The 17,180-nt window shown below is 50.0% G+C and overlaps 1 pseudogene; it reads right to left on the minus strand.

Annotated features, from left to right (window-relative positions):
- Positions 1-226: 226 nt before the first annotated feature.
- LOC115509173 lies at positions 227-622 on the minus strand (annotated as a pseudogene).
- Positions 623-17,180: the final 16,558 nt, after the last annotated feature.

Here is a 17,180-nt window from a genome sequence, read left to right on the forward strand (position 1 = left end):
GCCTACACACCCTGCCTTGTCCGATCTTTCCAGCAAAAGCCACAATAAAGCCTCCGGCCCATGCTGTCTCCTCATTCCTGACGCTGGTGGCTCCCAGTGAGGCTCGAGCAGCGGTGTGCCCCTCTTCTTGGGAACTGTGAGCAACAAGAGTTTTGTTTCTTATTTTCTGTTTTTTGTTTTCCTGGACTAAGCGGCTTTGCAGGGGAAAGGCAGGATTACGGTGGATTTAAGAGCTGGCTTTGGGACCCGTCTTGCCAAAGTTGGGCACAACACTGACAAAGTGCCGGTTTACTGCATCCGCCGCTTGGCCCGGCCTGTCTTCTTTATCCCCTGTTCGGCCACGTTGGGGCTTCGCTTCTTTCTTTCCCATCACGGGCCAGGGAACCATGGCCTCCAGGGAACCTCCATGCATGCGGCCAGCTACTTCCGGGGTGCTCAGAGCCTCCTCTCCACACTGACCTAGGGCAGCCTCATCCTCTAGCAGCGTGCCTGCTGGAAGCACGACTTGATCTCCTGGAGGGACACCCTCCAGCAAGGCCACGCGAGCCTTGATCTGGACACGCATCTCGTGGCCGGTCAACCCAAGGGCGTGTAGCTTCGGGGTGAGGACAAAGAGCTGCATGTCAGTGACTGAACCGTGACCACCAGCGCCGCTTCCACCCAGAATGAGTCAAGAAAGAGTAACAAAGTATTTTTCCTGTGGCAGTCGTCTGATCTGTTGGCCTGAATAAAAACAAGAATCCTGGGTTCATTTGCAAGAAGACATCCTCTTCTGGGCTTAGCCTCCTACCTGGCACTCTCTCTGCCCTCCTCTTCCAGGATAGGGCCCCTCTACTCCAGTTCCTGCCTCTTCCGCCCCTCTCCCAAAGCCCAAGACCAGGCCCAGGACAGGATCAAGGACTGGACCTTGACCTCATTTCCTCCATTTCCCTCACTGCAACCCCTGCTGGAATCTACCAAGGCTCTGGGTTCTCAAAGCGGCAGGGCTCCTCCCTAGCTCTCCCGGCCCTAGGGGGTCAGGGGCCGCCTTCCAGCCCAGGGCCACTGGGGCAGCAGCCCCTGTCCTGCCGCCTCCTTCCCCCTGCACACTTCATTTATGCCACCTGAACCATCAGCTCAGTCTCAGTGCCTGCTGGCCTTGCCTTCCTTAGCTGACCAGGTGTAGTTTGGAAGGTCAGTAAGAGTGACGACATGACGCACAGGATACTGGCAACACTGGACAGAGCACGTGACGTGGGCACCTTTTCAGCCTTTTCAATGGTGGAGTCATGGCATGGATGAATTTGGCTGGAAGAGGAGGGGCCGCCGGGGGGGGGGGGGGGGGGGGGGGGGAGCCGTTGGGTGGAAAAAGGGCTACTGGTGGTGAGGCCTTGAGAGGCAGGCAGAGGGCTCCCTCCGGAGGTCTGAGCAGGATGCAGCCAGGGGTGTGTTGTGGGATCTGCGGAAGCGGCCTGTGCTCCTGGACAGGAGGAAACGGGAGGAGGTGCTGCAGAGATGGGCACCGGAACGGGGCGGGGGTGGAAACGAGAGGGACCTCGCAGAGTTACAGAGTGGGGAACGGATCCTTGTCATAGAGGGGGTGCTTTTGTAGACTTTCTGGAATCTCTGGTTTTAAAAGCAGCATTCGTTGTGCTGAAGGGGTGGCAGGCTGCAGGTTATCTGCTCTCACGGTGCAGTTTCACCTCCTGCTGGGCTTTGTAGAACCTTCTAGGAAACCCCTGACAACACCCCTACAAGTTGAGTGGTGATCCCATTCCAAAGGGCTGGAGATCATGGACTTTGGAGTTGCTCCCAAATAATCACACCCTTGACTCCTTAATTTGTGAATTCCCAAAGGCCTCCTGCCTTATCAAGATTTAGTGATGGTTTGGAATGCAAACAGGAAGGTGCTATCTGAGTAGGAGGGTAGAGGCTTGACCTTGAGGGCTCTGAGGAGCCCTCCTGTGCTGTTTACAGGGACAGGGCTGACAAGTAGCCTCTGGGCACAATGGCCTCTGTGCCTTCCTGCACCAGGCTGACTGGCTGTTGACTCCCATACCTCACGTTCTCCACCTGAGACAACACGGGGGAGTCGGCAGAGCTCCTCCAGAATGAAATTAGAGTTACTTTCTGGGGTGAAAATTAAGAACCAGAACATGATCGAAGACATTGGCCAACCAGAGAAAGCAAATAACACGAGGCATTTGTAGCCAAGAGTGGCGGAAAGACTGGAAACGCCCACACAGCAGTTGGCCGCATCAGACCAGAACCTCTGGGACACACGGGACGAGCCTTGCCCCAGAAGAGGAGAAAAGCAAGTGTCCTTCCTTTTCTGAGTATCTGCCCTCCTTCTGACGCCTGCCAGCTATCCAGGTGTGAAAGCTTCCTGGCAACTTGCTGTCTGTTCATCCCCAACCCAACTCACACTTCAGGAAGAGTGGTCTCTCCCAGATTCCTCCTCAGCCTTGAGTTTTCTCTAACCTCTCTTAGCCTGGGCTTGTACTCTCATTATGCACACATTATTCATAATTATTAATTTTCGTTTAGACTTTCCCATTTACAGCAGTTTACATTCACGTTCATGTTCACACAAGAACTGTGTGAGAGGGGCGCCTGGGTGGCTCAGTCGGTTGAGCGTCCGACTTCGGCTCAGGTCATGATCTCGTGGTCTGTGAGTTCGAGCCCTGCATCAGGCTCTGTGCTGACAGCTTGGAGCCTGGAGCCTGTTTCGGATTCTGTGTCTCCCTCTCTCTCTGCCCCTCCCCTGTTCATGCTCTGTCCCTCTCTGTCTCAGAAATAAATAAAACATAAAAAGAAAAAAAAAAAAAGAACTGTGTGAGAATGACAGATCGGTGGTAGTCGTAGGTATTACTTTTTCTCCGGATAAGGGAGCTGAGCCCAGAGGGTTGGGGACTTGCCCAAGGTCGTACAAGGCAGGATCCATATATTTATATATATTTTTAGTTTATTTATTTATTTTGAAAGAGAGAAAGTGTGAGTGGGGGAAGGACAGAGAGAGGGAGAGAGAGGATCCCAAGCAGGCTCCACGCTGACGGCACAGAGCCCAACACGGGGCTCGACCTGGGGCTCCAACTCAGGAACCACGAGATCATGATCTGAACCAAAGTTGGACACTTCGCCGACTGAGCCACCCGGGCACCCCTGCGGGATCCATATTTGAACCTCGTTCTTCTGACCTCTTTCCAGTGCCAAGCTCCATGAGTAAAATTAATGGCATTTTATCTATGTTATCTATTTTGAAATACCTTCACACGTACACCTTTGCCATAGCTGGAATGCCTGCCCACTCACCCAACCCTCTGATCCGCCTATCCTACTCATTCCTCCAACCTCCCAACCTGTTGGAATTCTACTTATCCCTCGAAACGTAGCTTAAATATCACCTCCCCAGTAATGGCTTTCCTCCCGACTCAGGGAAGAGTGACTGTGTCTTCCTTCAGAGTCCGGGACAGGTGCATCTGTGCCTGTGTGCCTAGGACAGGAGTCCACATCCAGTTGCAGGGGAGCCCCAGAGGGAGTGTCTGGGCGGTTAGCTTCTGTCGTAGGAGGCAGGCTCTACCTGCTGTTGAGGACACACATGACGAGGAATGGCCCCCATCCGGGAGCTGGGCGGCCGAGAGGAATGACAGATGCCCGCCACAGCCCACGTCTCCGGCTGCTTGGCAGCAACAAAGACAATTCTCCTTCTTCTTACACTTTGAAAATGAAAATGCTGTCACCGACACGATGACGCTACCGCTTGTATAATCAAGAGTGTGCGCGGTCCCCCAGTCTCCCCTCCCCTCCCCCCCCCCCCCCCCAGCAAGGGAAACAACCCAGAGTCTACTTCTGCTTCTGGTCCAGGATTTCTGGGTGGTGCCCACCCTCTTCTAGACCCTCTACCCAGCGGTTCACAACCTTCTTCCACCCCCAAGGCGTCTTTGTAAAACAAACATTTTGTAACGTCCCCTTGACTACCCTGAAAATGAAATTCAGAGGTAAAAATCTAACTATGTCCTCGGCAGTAAAGGGGACATAAGTAACTTAGAAAAAATAAAACTTATTTCACTAAGTAAATACTCAGGCACAACAAATCTAGATGTCACAAGAAAGAGTCTGACGCTTGCAGCTACATGAATGTAGTCAACCTGCTGTCAGGTAGCTGGCTTCCACCTCGCACTCGATGAGTGTGTCAGGACAGTATATTCAAATGTGGAATTATATTACTTCTAACAGAGTTCCACCAAGTGTCATGCCCCCTAGTGGTAGTGCTACGGAGGACCACTGCCTCGGAGCTATCACAGGGCGCCGTTTCCCTCCTTAACACAGTTCTAGACGCCTGTGTGCCTGGCTACTCAGTCAAGTCTGCAGCGCAGTATTGGCACCACGTGGGAGCGTGTTAGAAATAGATTCTCCGGCCCTGCCTCACAACTACTGAATTCAAATCTGCACTTGAATGAGACCTCCAGGTTATATGCATACAAGCTAATGGCTAAGAAGCACCTGCACTCCTGGGGGACATAGTAAGGGAGGGGGTAAGCCAGTCTCACAGAATAAGTCTTCTTCAATATTGCCATCTTGAGGTTCTCTTTACTGGGACTGCCCTAGACCAAGAAGGCATCAGCTCAGGATTTAGCCAGGAACACAGAAACCACTTACAGTACTTCGAGCAGAGAGGATTGAATGCAAGGGATTGATTACGTATGTGATAGAAGAGTTAGATGGGAAGCCAAACAAGTGGAGGTCAGCAGCAACAGGAAGCACGACTGCCCCAACCCTCAAGGGGACAAGGAGAGGAGGTGGGGTTACTGGAACCCAAGATTACCCCGGGGAAGCTGATGTGAGGGAGGAAGCTCATTTGCTGCCAGAGATGTCACCTGAGGCAGGAGGAGGAGAAATTCTTCAACTTCTCCCAGCCTCCTGTCTTCCAACCTCTCAACGGTGTCTCCCATTGGCCACACTGAGCCAGAATTCAGCAGGCAAGGGAGGCATGGAAACATAGCCTTCAGGAAGCAGCCCTTCTGTATCACAGAAGCAGAGCAAGAGAAGAGCAAGAAAGGGATGACTGACCGGCCTGGGACTGGCACAAAAGACAAGAGCTCTCTACCAAAAGAATTACTTTTAAAAGAGATACTCTTTCAAGATACTGTCCTCCAGAGTCCTAGACCTTGCCATTATGATTGGTCCATGAAGTACCCCAGGAAGTCTCAGATACTTCAAGAAGTGGGTCATATGGGTCAAGTGACACAGTTGCTTTCCCTGCAGCCACCAACACTGTGACCCCAACCTCTGCACTGTGTCATGGCAGCATCCCAGCCAGTCCAGGAACCACACAAGTCCTTCCGGTGTGATGCCCACTTCCCGCCCCCCCCCCAACCATCCCCTGTGGTGCTGCTGGGCCACAGCAACCTTCTGCGCCCGGTCACTGTGGCATGCACATGCCATTAAAGCCACAGCGATCCCCAGTTCCTGCAAAATCCATCACTGACCTTCAGGCTGGGAAACCTTCCCATGGGGGGCCCAGTGCCCTCACCTTCAGAAGTCTCACCTTCTCTGCCAGGAGACTCTCCCTTCCTTTGGTATTTCCCTCTCCATTTTCCTCTTGCAATTTCTTTTTTTTTTTTTCAAATGTTTGCTTTTATATTTCTGAGAAAGAGAGAGAGTGTGTGAGTGTGTGTGTGTGTGCGCGCACATGCAGGCAGGGGTGGGGCAGAGAGGGAGGGGGAGAGGGAATCCCAAGTAGGCTCTGCACTGTCAACACCGAGCCCGATGCAGGGCTCAAACTCACGAACCTCAAGATCACGACCTGAGCTGAAATCAAGAATCAGATGCTTAACCTGCTGAGCCACCCAGGTGCCCCTTCCTCCTGCAGTTGAATCAGAAAATCAAAATGAAGAAAACCCATCTTGGCTCCTCATCTGTCCCCTGGCAATTAAGACATTTTCCTTCGGTGGTCAGGAATCTTGGACCATGCCACCCAGTATGGGCAGCAGCTGCTGGTGTTTTACAACCCGCCGTGCACCTTTGGCAGACCTGCTTAATTTTTTTTCTAATTATAAAAATAATAAGGCACATTTAGAACGTATAGAAAAGTAAAAAGCAGAAAAAAAAATCCACCTATAATCCTGCCACCCAGAGGCAGTCCCTATTAACATTTTGATATATTTCCTTTCTAGAGTTTAAATGCATTTTTCCGCAGCTGAGATCATACTTGTATACATAATTTCATGCTCCAATTTTTTTTCACTTGTTACAATATTTTCCCGTATCATTAAAACTTGGTTGAAAACATTAACATTTTTTCCATATTAGTTGTTTTAATTACAGAAGTAATACCCGCCCACCGTAAAGAATTAAAACAATTCAGAAATATATCAAGGAAAAGGTAGAACTTTCCCCTCCCTCCTCCTTTCTCCCCCCCATGCCTCAGAGGTAAACCACTTTTAACAGTTTAGTTTTCATCCTTGCAGACCTTTTTGTACACTCACACAAAACAGCTTTTTAACTAATGGCCCCAAACCAGCTTTTTCATGTCACAGCATTGGTGCCCAGGGAACTGCTGCATTTTAAGAAAGCTGCCCAAATAGTTCATGTATAGAAGTGCTAGAATTTACTTTGCCATTCCCCTGTCTATTCCTTCCTTCTTAAATTTTTTTTTTTAATGTTTATTTTTGAGACAGAGAAAGACAGAGCATGAAGGAGGGAGGGTCAGAGAGAGGGAGACACAGAATCTGAAACAGGCTCCAGGCTCTGAGCTGTCAGCACAGAGCCTGACTCGGGGCTCGAACTCACGGGCCGCGAGATCATGACCTGAGCTGAAGTCGGCTGCTCAACCGACTGAGCCACCTGGCGCCCCTATTCCTTCCTTCTTAAACATGGATAACACTTCTTATAGCGAAGTACATCCATTCCACTACATCCATACATTTACATAGTCTTTATGATAAATGTGTAAGCCGATACCTTCATTTGTTTTTTGGGGTTTTTTTTTGTTTGTTTGCTCATGCGTGCGCATGCAAGCAGGGGAGGGGCAGAGGGAGAGGGAGAGACGGAATCCCAAGCAACCTCCACGCCCAGCAGGTAGCTCTAACCTCCGTACCGTGAGATCATGACCTGAGCCAAAATCAAGAGTCAGACACTTAACCGTTTGAGCCACCCAGGTGCCCCGCCAGTACCTTCATTTGTATATCAGTTGCTGTAGGCACAATTACATGGGTATTTGGGGGCAAAGATGGAGAAAGTTATGACAAAGTTACATCACAGAGCAGGCCCAAGGCCATACAGAATTTGAGAAAGTAATATTCATCTGAACAGATGCCGTATTGTTTCTTCGCATTTCCAGGAAGTGATTCCATAGTCTGGATCTAATGTTGATATCCGTCACCTTCAGTGCTCTCTGGTGATTTTCCAGATGGACAGTGTCCTGGGCTCCACTTCGGAAGAGCCGAGAAAATGCTAGCATCTCAAATTATGCAAGTGAAGGACAGGGGTGGCTTCCTGCATTGCAGAGGCTGATTATGGAGAATGCAGGATTCCACCCCGGGGGCGGGGGTGGGGGTGGGGTGAAGTTGGAAACAGAAAGTCAGCCTTGGCATTATACTCGCCCATAACGAGAACTAAATGGTTTGCCAAAGTCACACATGTAAAAAATAACCGAGTTTACAAGCACCAGGGTAGCCTGGCCTCTGACTTCAGGACATGCCTCGCCTCAGGCATACGGATTATAAGAAACCCTAACACAGATGCTCCACAGCTGAGGCAGGGCTTCTGGAGTTTACGGGAGGACAGAGAGAGAGCCTCACAGAGCGGAAACATGCAGTAAGGAGCCCTGCTAGGGGCTCTGCTTAAACGTAAAGCTCAAAAATGCAACGGGCCCCACCTTCCCTTGTCATCTGTTCAGACTGAGGTCTCTGGGCCCACTGCTCAGTGGCTGGTCTGGGCCTCACTAAGATGTCCATGAATTCTGCAGCCAACAGAGCAGGCTGTGGGAGCTCCTTGCCGGGTGTTTCTTTTCTTGGTGGGACCACAAAGATTTCCCTCACATAATTGTCGCTGTATATATTGTACGCCCTACCGTATGTAGGGTGCGGAGCTGTGTATCCCCAGAACCCAGCACGGCATTTGGCATGCAGAGATGCACAAAAATGCCTTTTACAAACTTTTTTAAAAAAAATTTTTTTAGGGGCGCCTGGGTGGCTCGGTCGGTTAAGCGTCCGACTTCGGCTCAGGTCATGATCTCACGGTCCGTGGGTTCAAGCCCCGCGTCTGGCTCTGTGCTGACAGCTCAGAGCCTGGAGCCTGTTTCAGATTCTGTGTCTCCTCTCTCTCTGCCCCTCCCCTGTTCATGCTCTGTCTCTCTCTGTCTCAAAAATAAATAAATTGTTTATTTGAGAGAGAGAGCACGGAGGGGCAGAGAGAGAGGGAGAGAGAGAGAGCATCCCGAGCAGGCTCTGCATTGCAAGCACAGAGCCCCGTGCAGGGCTCAGACTCACAAACTGTGAAACCAAGACCTGAGCCAAAATCAAGAGCTGGACGCCTAACCAACTGAGCTACCCAGGCGCCCCTCAAACCTTAAAGATACTCAAAAGTATCTTTCTGAACAATATAGATGCTCAGTCCTACCTTCTTTGAAATGATTTCACATCATCGCACTCACAGGAAACATTTATGGCACGCTCAAGTAAACTGGAGGGGATTTGGGGACATCTGTGTGGGCTTGATGGAAAAAGTAATTATGTTTTCTTTATATTAAGTATAAAAGTAAAATATAAAGTCATTAGAGAACATGTTAAAGAGTGAATTTGTATAAAATTTTCCAAATAAAATATTTTCAAGTTTTTAATGAGAAACTTGAGCTTGAACATACTTAAAAAAATTTTTATAATATATTTAACTTCATATATTCACAATATTATAAAAATTAAATAACGAGATATTTTATGAAATAATTACATTGATAGTGAGCTATTTTACATTCCTGTTTTCTTACTAGGTCTGGTGTGTATTTTCACTTGTAAGTGAAATGCAGCACACCTGCATTCGGACCAGCCACACAGTTCAAGGGCTCGGTGGCCACATGTGGCCAGTGGCCGCCCGACTGCACAGCACTGCTCTGTACTGAGGGTAATAAATACAGCACAGGCATAATTCTTTTAAACCTCTTTTTTAAGATTTTATTATTTTTTTAAATGTTTATTTGAGAGGGAGAGGTCAGGGGGCGGCTGGGGCAGAGAGAGAGGGAAACAGAATCCGAAGCAGGCTCCAGGCTGTGAGCTGTCGGCACAGAGCTCGACATGGAGCTCAAACCCATGAACCGCGAGATCGTGACCTGAGCTGAAGTTGGACAGTTAACCGCCTGAGCCACCCAGGCGCCCCCAGATTTTATTGTATTTTTAAGTGGTATCTATACCCAGTGCGGGGCTAGAACTCACAACTCTGAGATCAAGAGTCATATGCTCCACCGACTGAGCCAACCAGGCACCCCTTTTAAAACTTTTTTATATGCCTCGCAATAAATAATTGCCAATGGAGATTTTAAGATAATGATCTATTCAAGTCCTTGGTAATCACCACCAATGAGAAATTTTGCCCAAGTAGGAGATAAAAAAATTTTAAGTGTTTTTATCACCCTTCAAATTTTTACAGCAGTTGAAATTATCTTTAAAGAGTTTAACAGCTCTTATGGAAATTTCTTGTGATAAGGCAAAGGATTTCAAACCCATCAAACTTTTTTCACACCAACTATTTCAAGAGAATGCTGATGGTCTCGTTAGTGGAACATGCATGTGTTGTGAGAGCAACACCCATGCCCGCTAGCTTGGATACCACTTTGTAGGCACATGGGGAGGTGCCTGCATGGGGGAGGACAGTGAGCTGGGACCCAGCCTGATGCGGCCCCCTCCATCGGCCGCCTTCTCCCTGCACCAGCACCGCCCCCCCCCCCCCCCAATCCATTCTCCACTGCCTTAGCTGAACGCCGGGCTCCCGGGACACTAGACAGAAACCCGGCAGTTCCTCCGGCCCTTGCTCCACCTCGCGCACAGCTCGAGCATTTGCGGCATGGGGCATCCAGTGACAGATGCCACTCATTTTTCTCTCTCTCATACCAGCCCCTCCCCACCCCATCCTGTTAGAGCCACTCTCTGAGGAGCCCAGATGCTGCTGCTCACAGCTAGAAGTGAATGCCCAGATGGCTTGCCCACTCCCGACCCGTCACCTCCACGGACTGAGATATTGGTGGACGGAGACAGTCGGGAGGGTCTGGTGTAAGAGACCCTGCACGGCATCTGTTGCCTGCTTCCTTCTTGCTAACAACGTCCTGCCACTTTATGCCTCTGTGCTCTTGGGCAAGTTATCTAACCTAGGTGGACTTTACTTTTCTCTTTTTTATTGTTTTTATTTAATGTTGATTTTTTTTTTTTTTGAGAGCAAGAGGGAGGGGGCAGACCGAGAAGGAGACAGAGAATCCCAAGCAGGTGCCGAACTGTCAGCGCAGAGCCCAGCGTGGGGCTCGAACTAACCAACCGTGAGATCACAACCTGAGCCAAAACCAAGAGTCGGACGGACGCCTAACCGACTGAGCGACTGAGCCACCCGGGTGCCTAGTTTTTCTCTTTTTTATTTTTATTTTTTTTTCAACGTTTATTTATTTTTGGGACAGAGAGAGACAGAGCATGAACGGGGGAGGGGCAGAGAGAGAGGGAGACACAGAATCGGAAACAGGCTCCAGGCTCTGAGCCATCAGCCCAGAGCCCGTCGCGGGGCTCGAACTCGCGGACCGCGAGATCGTGACCTGGCTGAAGTCGGACGCTTAACCGACTGCGCCACCCAGGCGCCCCAGTTTTTCTCTTTTTTAAAACCAGTTTTACTGAGGCGACATAAAAGTCACCCATTTAACGTGGACAGTTGAGCGGTCTTCAGTATATTCACGAGGTTGGGCAAAGGCTTCAGTTTCTTGTCTGTAAACCGAGATAATCGTATATAACCGCATAAGACTGTTGCGAGACGGAAAGGAGATCGTGAATCTAAAGCGCCCGGTACATCGCGAGGCCGGGGGTAAACTCCGACTTAGCGGTAACTGTTATTGTGATGACAACGGTAATGGTAAGGAGGAGGACAGGGGAGGAGGGAGCGGCCCAGGATTCCCACCCTGAGCGAGGGATGCGGGCCACAGCTGCAGCCCGGGGGTGTGCTGCATGGCTTTGTGGAATTTGGGCAACCCCAGCTCTTCTGTTCCTCCCGCGCCCACACGGAGCCAACAGCCTCCTCCAGAGGTGCTCGCAGCCACCTCGGTGTGGGAAGGGGATGCGACAGCTGCTCAACAGCTGCACGGGCTGCCACACAATTTAAGGCAGGAAGTGGAGAGAAATGCCATTTCTTCCAGAGAACGGATGGGAGAGGAATTCAGGTCGGCAAGAACAGTCCCTGCCTTGACTGACGTTTCATCGACAGCTACCTGGTTTCAACTGGCTCCGACCTTTTTTTTTTTTCCAGAAAAGTTTCACCCTGGGGCGCCCGGCTGGCTCAGTGGGTGGAGCATGGGACTCTCGGTCTCGCGGTTGTGAGTTCAGGCCCCACGTTGGGTGTGGAGATGACTTAAAAAGAAAATCTTTTCCTAAAACGTTTTACTCTCAAGATTATCGTAGTGAAAGTAATGTTTATTGTTAATTTTTTTTTTTTGTATAATCACCTCTCCAGAGGTAGTCAGTATTAAAAGTTTGGACTCGATACTTTTAGACTATTTGTTTATTAAATATAAAAGTGGAGTCATGAGATAGTACTGTTTTGCAACTCACTTTTTTCACTTAAGAATATATCCTGACGGGCGTCTGGGTAGCTCAGTCAGTTGAGTGTCAGACTCTTGATTCCGGCTCCGGTCATGATCCCGGGGTCGTGAGATCAAGCCCTGAATTGGGCTCCTCATTGAGTATGAGCCTACTTAAAATTCATTTTCTCTCTCTCTCTCTCTCTCTCTCTCTCCCTCCGCCCCTCTCCCCCCCTCACACTCTTTCTCTCCAAATAATAATAATAATAACAATAATAATAATATATCCTATCACTCTATGTTAGCAAAGTTTTTTTTATTTAAAAATTTTTTCCTTAATGTTTATTTTTGAGAGAGAGAGACAGAGTGCAAGTGGGGGAGGGGCAGAGAGAGAGGGAGACACAGAATCCAAAGCAGGCTCCAGGCTCTGAGCTTTCGGCACAGAGCCCGATGCAGGGCTCAATCTCGTGAACTGCAAGATCATGACCGGAGCCGGAGTGAGACGCTCAACCAACTGAGCCACGTGGCTGCCCCAACAAATAAGTTTTAACAACTATATAGTATTCTTTGGTGTAGATGTCCCCTTGTTTATTTATCAAATCCCCAATAGATAGGCACTGAGATTGTTTCACCCTTCTATGAAATTATTATTACTGCAGCGGCTGCTGCGGTGCACCATCCACGTCCCGCCTTGAGGAGGGAGGCACTCACACCCTCAGCCGCTGGGCGTTGGCCTGCTCTGTCCCTGTCTCGACTGGTCCTGAGCCTGTGCTGTCTCCCATACAGTGCACGATCGGTCAATGCGTGTGTGGAAAGCAGAGGACAGAGGCCTGGCCCCTTTGGCCTCAATGGCGTAACTCCAAGGGCCGTTGCACCTCCAGAACTTGCTATGGGATTAGGTGAAGACTCCTTGCAACTGCACGGAACCTTAACATCTCCCTCTATTCAGTCCTGCTTCCCTCCTTCTTTACAGGCATCGTTCTAAGAGAATGTCCCATTAAGCCTCTGTTTTCTGGGTAAGCTCGGATGAATGGAAATGTAAAAGTTTTTTAAAGTAACGTTCCCCCCCCCCCAAACAGTTGTTACTAGAATTCCTCTTAAGAAAGGAGGTGTCAGAAGGCTCCTGGGTGGCTCAGTCGGTTGAGTGTCACCCTTCGGCTCAGGTTATAATCTTGGGGTCTCTGGGTTCGAGCCCTGCTTTGGGCTCTGTGCTGATGGCTCAGAGCCTAAAGCCTGCTTCAGATTCTGTGCGTGTGTCTCTCTCCGCCCCTCCCCTGCTCATGCTCTCTCTCTCTCTCTCAAAAATAAATAAACATTTAAAAAAATTTAAAAGAAAGAAAGAAAGAAAGAAAGAAAGAAAGAAAGAAAGAAAGAAAAAGAAAGAGAAAGAGAAAGAAAGAAAAAGAAAGGAGGTGTTGGGCGCCTGGGTGGCTCAGTTGGTTAAGCATCTGACTCTTGATTTTTGTTCAGGTCAGGATCTCACTGCTGTGGGATCGAGCCCCACCAGGTCCATGCTGAGCGTGGAGCTTGCTTAAGATTGTCTCTGCCTCTCTCTGTGCTCCTTCCCCTGCTCATGTGTGCCCTTTCTCTCTCAAAGCAAACAAACAAGCAAGTAAATAAATAAGAATATTAAAAAAGGAAGAAAGAAAGCAGGAAAGAAAGAAGAAAGGAAAGAGAGAGGAAGGAAGGAAGGAAGGAAGGAAGGAAGGAAGGAAGGAAGGAAGGAAGGAAGGAAGGAAGGGAGGGTCTTTTGAGGAGAAAACCTTTGGCGAGTCTCCGGGGTTGGTGTGACCTGTGAGTGGAACTGGCAGGGAGGGGAGGGGCGGGGAGGGCGAGCTGTTGTGCACGAAGCAGAGGAAGGAATTCCGGCCTTGGCTCCTGTAGACAGGAGAGCAGTGAGGAGAGGAGGGTCAAGGGGACCCACGAAAGACATGGAGCGGAGCCAGAACGGTGGCAGGAAGCCAGCCCCGGTGAGAAAGGGCAAAGGACTTCCGACAGGTGATGACACTGTGTGGCCTCCTCGCCTCCCCTCTGAGGTCGGCTGCAAACTCAGCAGTGCTAACCAGCTCTGGGGGCGTGGTCTGCTTCGTGGCGGCCGAAGGAGCCGAGTTTCGCCGGAGACCCCTGGACGTTTGACAGTGCACGTAAGGACACAGGCGTCCGCGGCACAGAGGAGGCCGTGTGCGTGGAGTCCCGGCTCCCGGAGGCCGTGGGACGCGGCGGAAACGCCGGCCTCAGAGACACCCCGGCCGGGTTCTTCTGCTCCAAGCAGGTGTGGCTTCAGCGGACGGCTCGTCCAGGCGGGTCAGCAGGTCCCAGGGGAACCCGAGAAAGAAAAGCACCATTTTCTGCCACCTCTCTCGCTTTGGAACCCAGGACGCAAAGGCCCAGGAGCTCAAAGCGGCACAGGGCATGGTGACTGCTAAACGGGGCTGTTACCAGTGAAGGTGGGGGAAAGGATGCCCTGTCCCGGGCTTCCTGTGGGGATCTTACTCAGAACGACTTCACTCATTTCCCTCAAGTTACCTCCTTACCTGGTTCAGATACTGTAGGCATGACTGGCATTTGCCCACAGCCTCAGGTTTTATGTGACCGTCGTCCTGCTGAATGGCAGTTTTGCGCAGTACCTTTTATCTTCCAGTCTTCGAGGCGGGATAACATGGTAGGTAAGAGCTTGGGTCCTGAAGTTAGATGGGGCTGGGTTTCAAATCGACTTTCAAATCTAACCTTATTAGGCTTCTGAGCCTCGGTCTCCATCCCTGTAAAATGGGTCCCCACCTCTCTTATAGGGTTGTTGTAAAGATTAAGGGAGGTAATGTGATGGCCTTATGTCTCCATAAATCCCATGGCTATAATATTCCCTGTTGTTGAACATTTAGGTAGTTTCTAGGTTTTGTGTGTTATAAATAATACTTTTGTTAGGTGGAAATTGGCATATAGGATCATTCAGTGCTTTATAAACTGTGTACTCTTTAGCTAACTGATAACCGATACTAAGCTCCTAGCACGGTTTTGAGAATTAAATGAATTAATACACATAAAGTGCTTAGAACAGTGCCTGCCGCACAGCATGCTTTGCAGAAGTGTTGGATGGTGTTATTATTGTAATTATCCTTCATCCCTTCACCTGCCCTCTTAAGCCTGCCTCCCCTCACCCCACCGCACCCCTGCTCTCCCAACCGCATCTTAACGATATGCTGATGCTCTCTTTGCCCTCTGCCAAGCACTTGTCATTTCCTCCGACTCCTGCAGGGAAAGAATAAGATTTGCATCATCTAAAAATTCAGCTAATTCAGAACCTGAAATCGAGTGAAAGGAACCTCCCGTGGCGAATCTAAGAAGTCTCAGAGCTCTGTGTTCACCTGCTGCAGACATACGCAGCCTGTCCCCGACGTGGCCTTCCTGGGTGACGGACGAGCAGCCGGCAGGAGCCCCTCTCCCGGAGCTGCTGAGCTGGGGAATGTTCATCAGTGCACCTCACTCCCGCGTTTGCTCCCTGCGCCAGGGAGGGGCACCAAGCTGGTAGCGGGCACAGCCGTGAGGCCCTAAAGGAAGACTCCGATTCCCCCCTAGAGCCCATTCCTTCCGTTTCATTTAGTCTCTTCCTTATCACTGAGCCCTCCTGACAGGGCAGAAAACCATCAAAGCCCGATGCACAAGGCTCACACACCTACTAGCTGGACAAGTTTTTTAATTTCTTGAGCCTCCGTTTCTTCTTCTGGAAAACAAAAACAATACCTTCCACACAAAGATGTTGCTGTTCTTTTTAAATTATGGTAGAGGGCGCCTGGGTGGCTCAGTTGGTTGAACGTCAGACTTCCGCTCAGGTCATGATCTGACAGTTTGTGAGTTCAAGCCCCGCATCGCATCAGGCTCTCTCTGCTGTCAGTACAAAGCCCACTTCAGATCCTCCCTCTCTCTCTCTCTCTCTCTCTCTCTGTCCCCTCCCCTGCTTGCTCTCTCTCTCTCTCTCAAAAATAAATTTAAAAAGGGGCACTTGGGTGGCTTAGTTGGTTAAGCATCCGACTTTGGTTCAGGCCCATGATCTCACAGTTCGTGGGTTCGAGCTCCACATCGGGCTCACTGCTGTCGGTGCAGAGCCGGCTTCTGAGCTGACAGGTTGGAGCCTGGAACCTGCTTCAGATTCTGTGTCTCCCCCGCGCCCCCTGTCCCTCCTCCACTTGTGTGCTTTCTCTCTTTCTCAAAAATAAATAAGTAAACGTTAAAAAAAATTTTTTTTAAGTGACAAAAATTATGGTAGAATACACGTAACATAGCATTTACAATCTTAACCATTTTTAAACGTGTGGCTTCGCGGCATTAAACACACAGGGCTGTTTGTGAGGATTAGATGAAATCACGTATATACAGCCTCAGCACATAAACTAAAGCGCAGCGAACGCTCAGCGAATGGAGGTTCTTTCCCGTAACTTCTCCCACTGAACGTGGCCCACGGCGTTGGGGAGTAGAGCAAGAATGCCGTGTTCGGTGTGGTTTTCAGCTCAAACCTTGTCCATCCCTTATCATAGGCCCCAGCCTGCCGCAGTGGCTGCTGCTTATCACTGAGCGGAGGTGGTTCTGTGCACAAGCCTTGTCTCGTGAGGAAGAGTCCAAGCAGCTGGGAGCAGCTCAGAGGGCGCTTCCCGAGACATCTGCCGCACACGCCTGCTGGCCGCCCTGGGGACGCGGGAGCAGCCTTCCTCGGGTCTTTCCAAACAGCCGAACCAGGCCACGGGGGCAATCACGGTGACCTTCAGCAGAACGGAAGGTCGTCCCGTCCGTTGCCTATGAAACTAGGACATGGGAGGTCACTCCTTGGTTTTCTGGTGGGTTTTGTTTCCTGTTCTGTTTTAGTGGTTTTGTCAGTGCAATATGGCACACGGCCTGAAAAATTATACCAAAATGCTCGTAACAATCAACAGTGGCCTCCGTCACCACGCTCTTGCCATTCAACCGGGTTCCTTTCCAGAGGCAACCATGGTCCACTCTTTTAGCTGTTTCTTCTGGTATTTATCTCCACATTTCCAAATAACACACTTATTCTCAAATTTCTTGTTACCACTGTTACCTGTTGACTTTCTGATATGGTAGATGAGGATTTAACATTTTGCATTGCCTCCCTCCTCTTACCACAAGTTTTAGTTAGATCAGCATTCAGTGTGTACTTCGTTACGATTATGAATCGTTCCGGTCTTTGCCGTGTCCTGTAAAACCCTAAAGATCTGGGCTCCCCCTTCCCCCTGCTGTGTGCCTCTCCAGTGGCCTCCCCTGGTTCCTCCAACATGCGACCAGGCTGTACTCTGACCTCAGGGCCTTTACACCTGTTCTTCCCGCTGTCAGAACACTCTCCTCCCTGATGTTTGCCTGAAATCCTTCCTTATTTCCTTCATGGATCTGCTCAAATATCACCTGATCAGGGAAGTCTTTCCAGACTGTC

The sequence above is a fragment of the Lynx canadensis genome, chromosome A2 (assembly GCF_007474595.2).
Source record: "Lynx canadensis isolate LIC74 chromosome A2, mLynCan4.pri.v2, whole genome shotgun sequence".
Lineage (NCBI taxonomy): Eukaryota > Metazoa > Chordata > Mammalia > Carnivora > Felidae > Lynx > Lynx canadensis.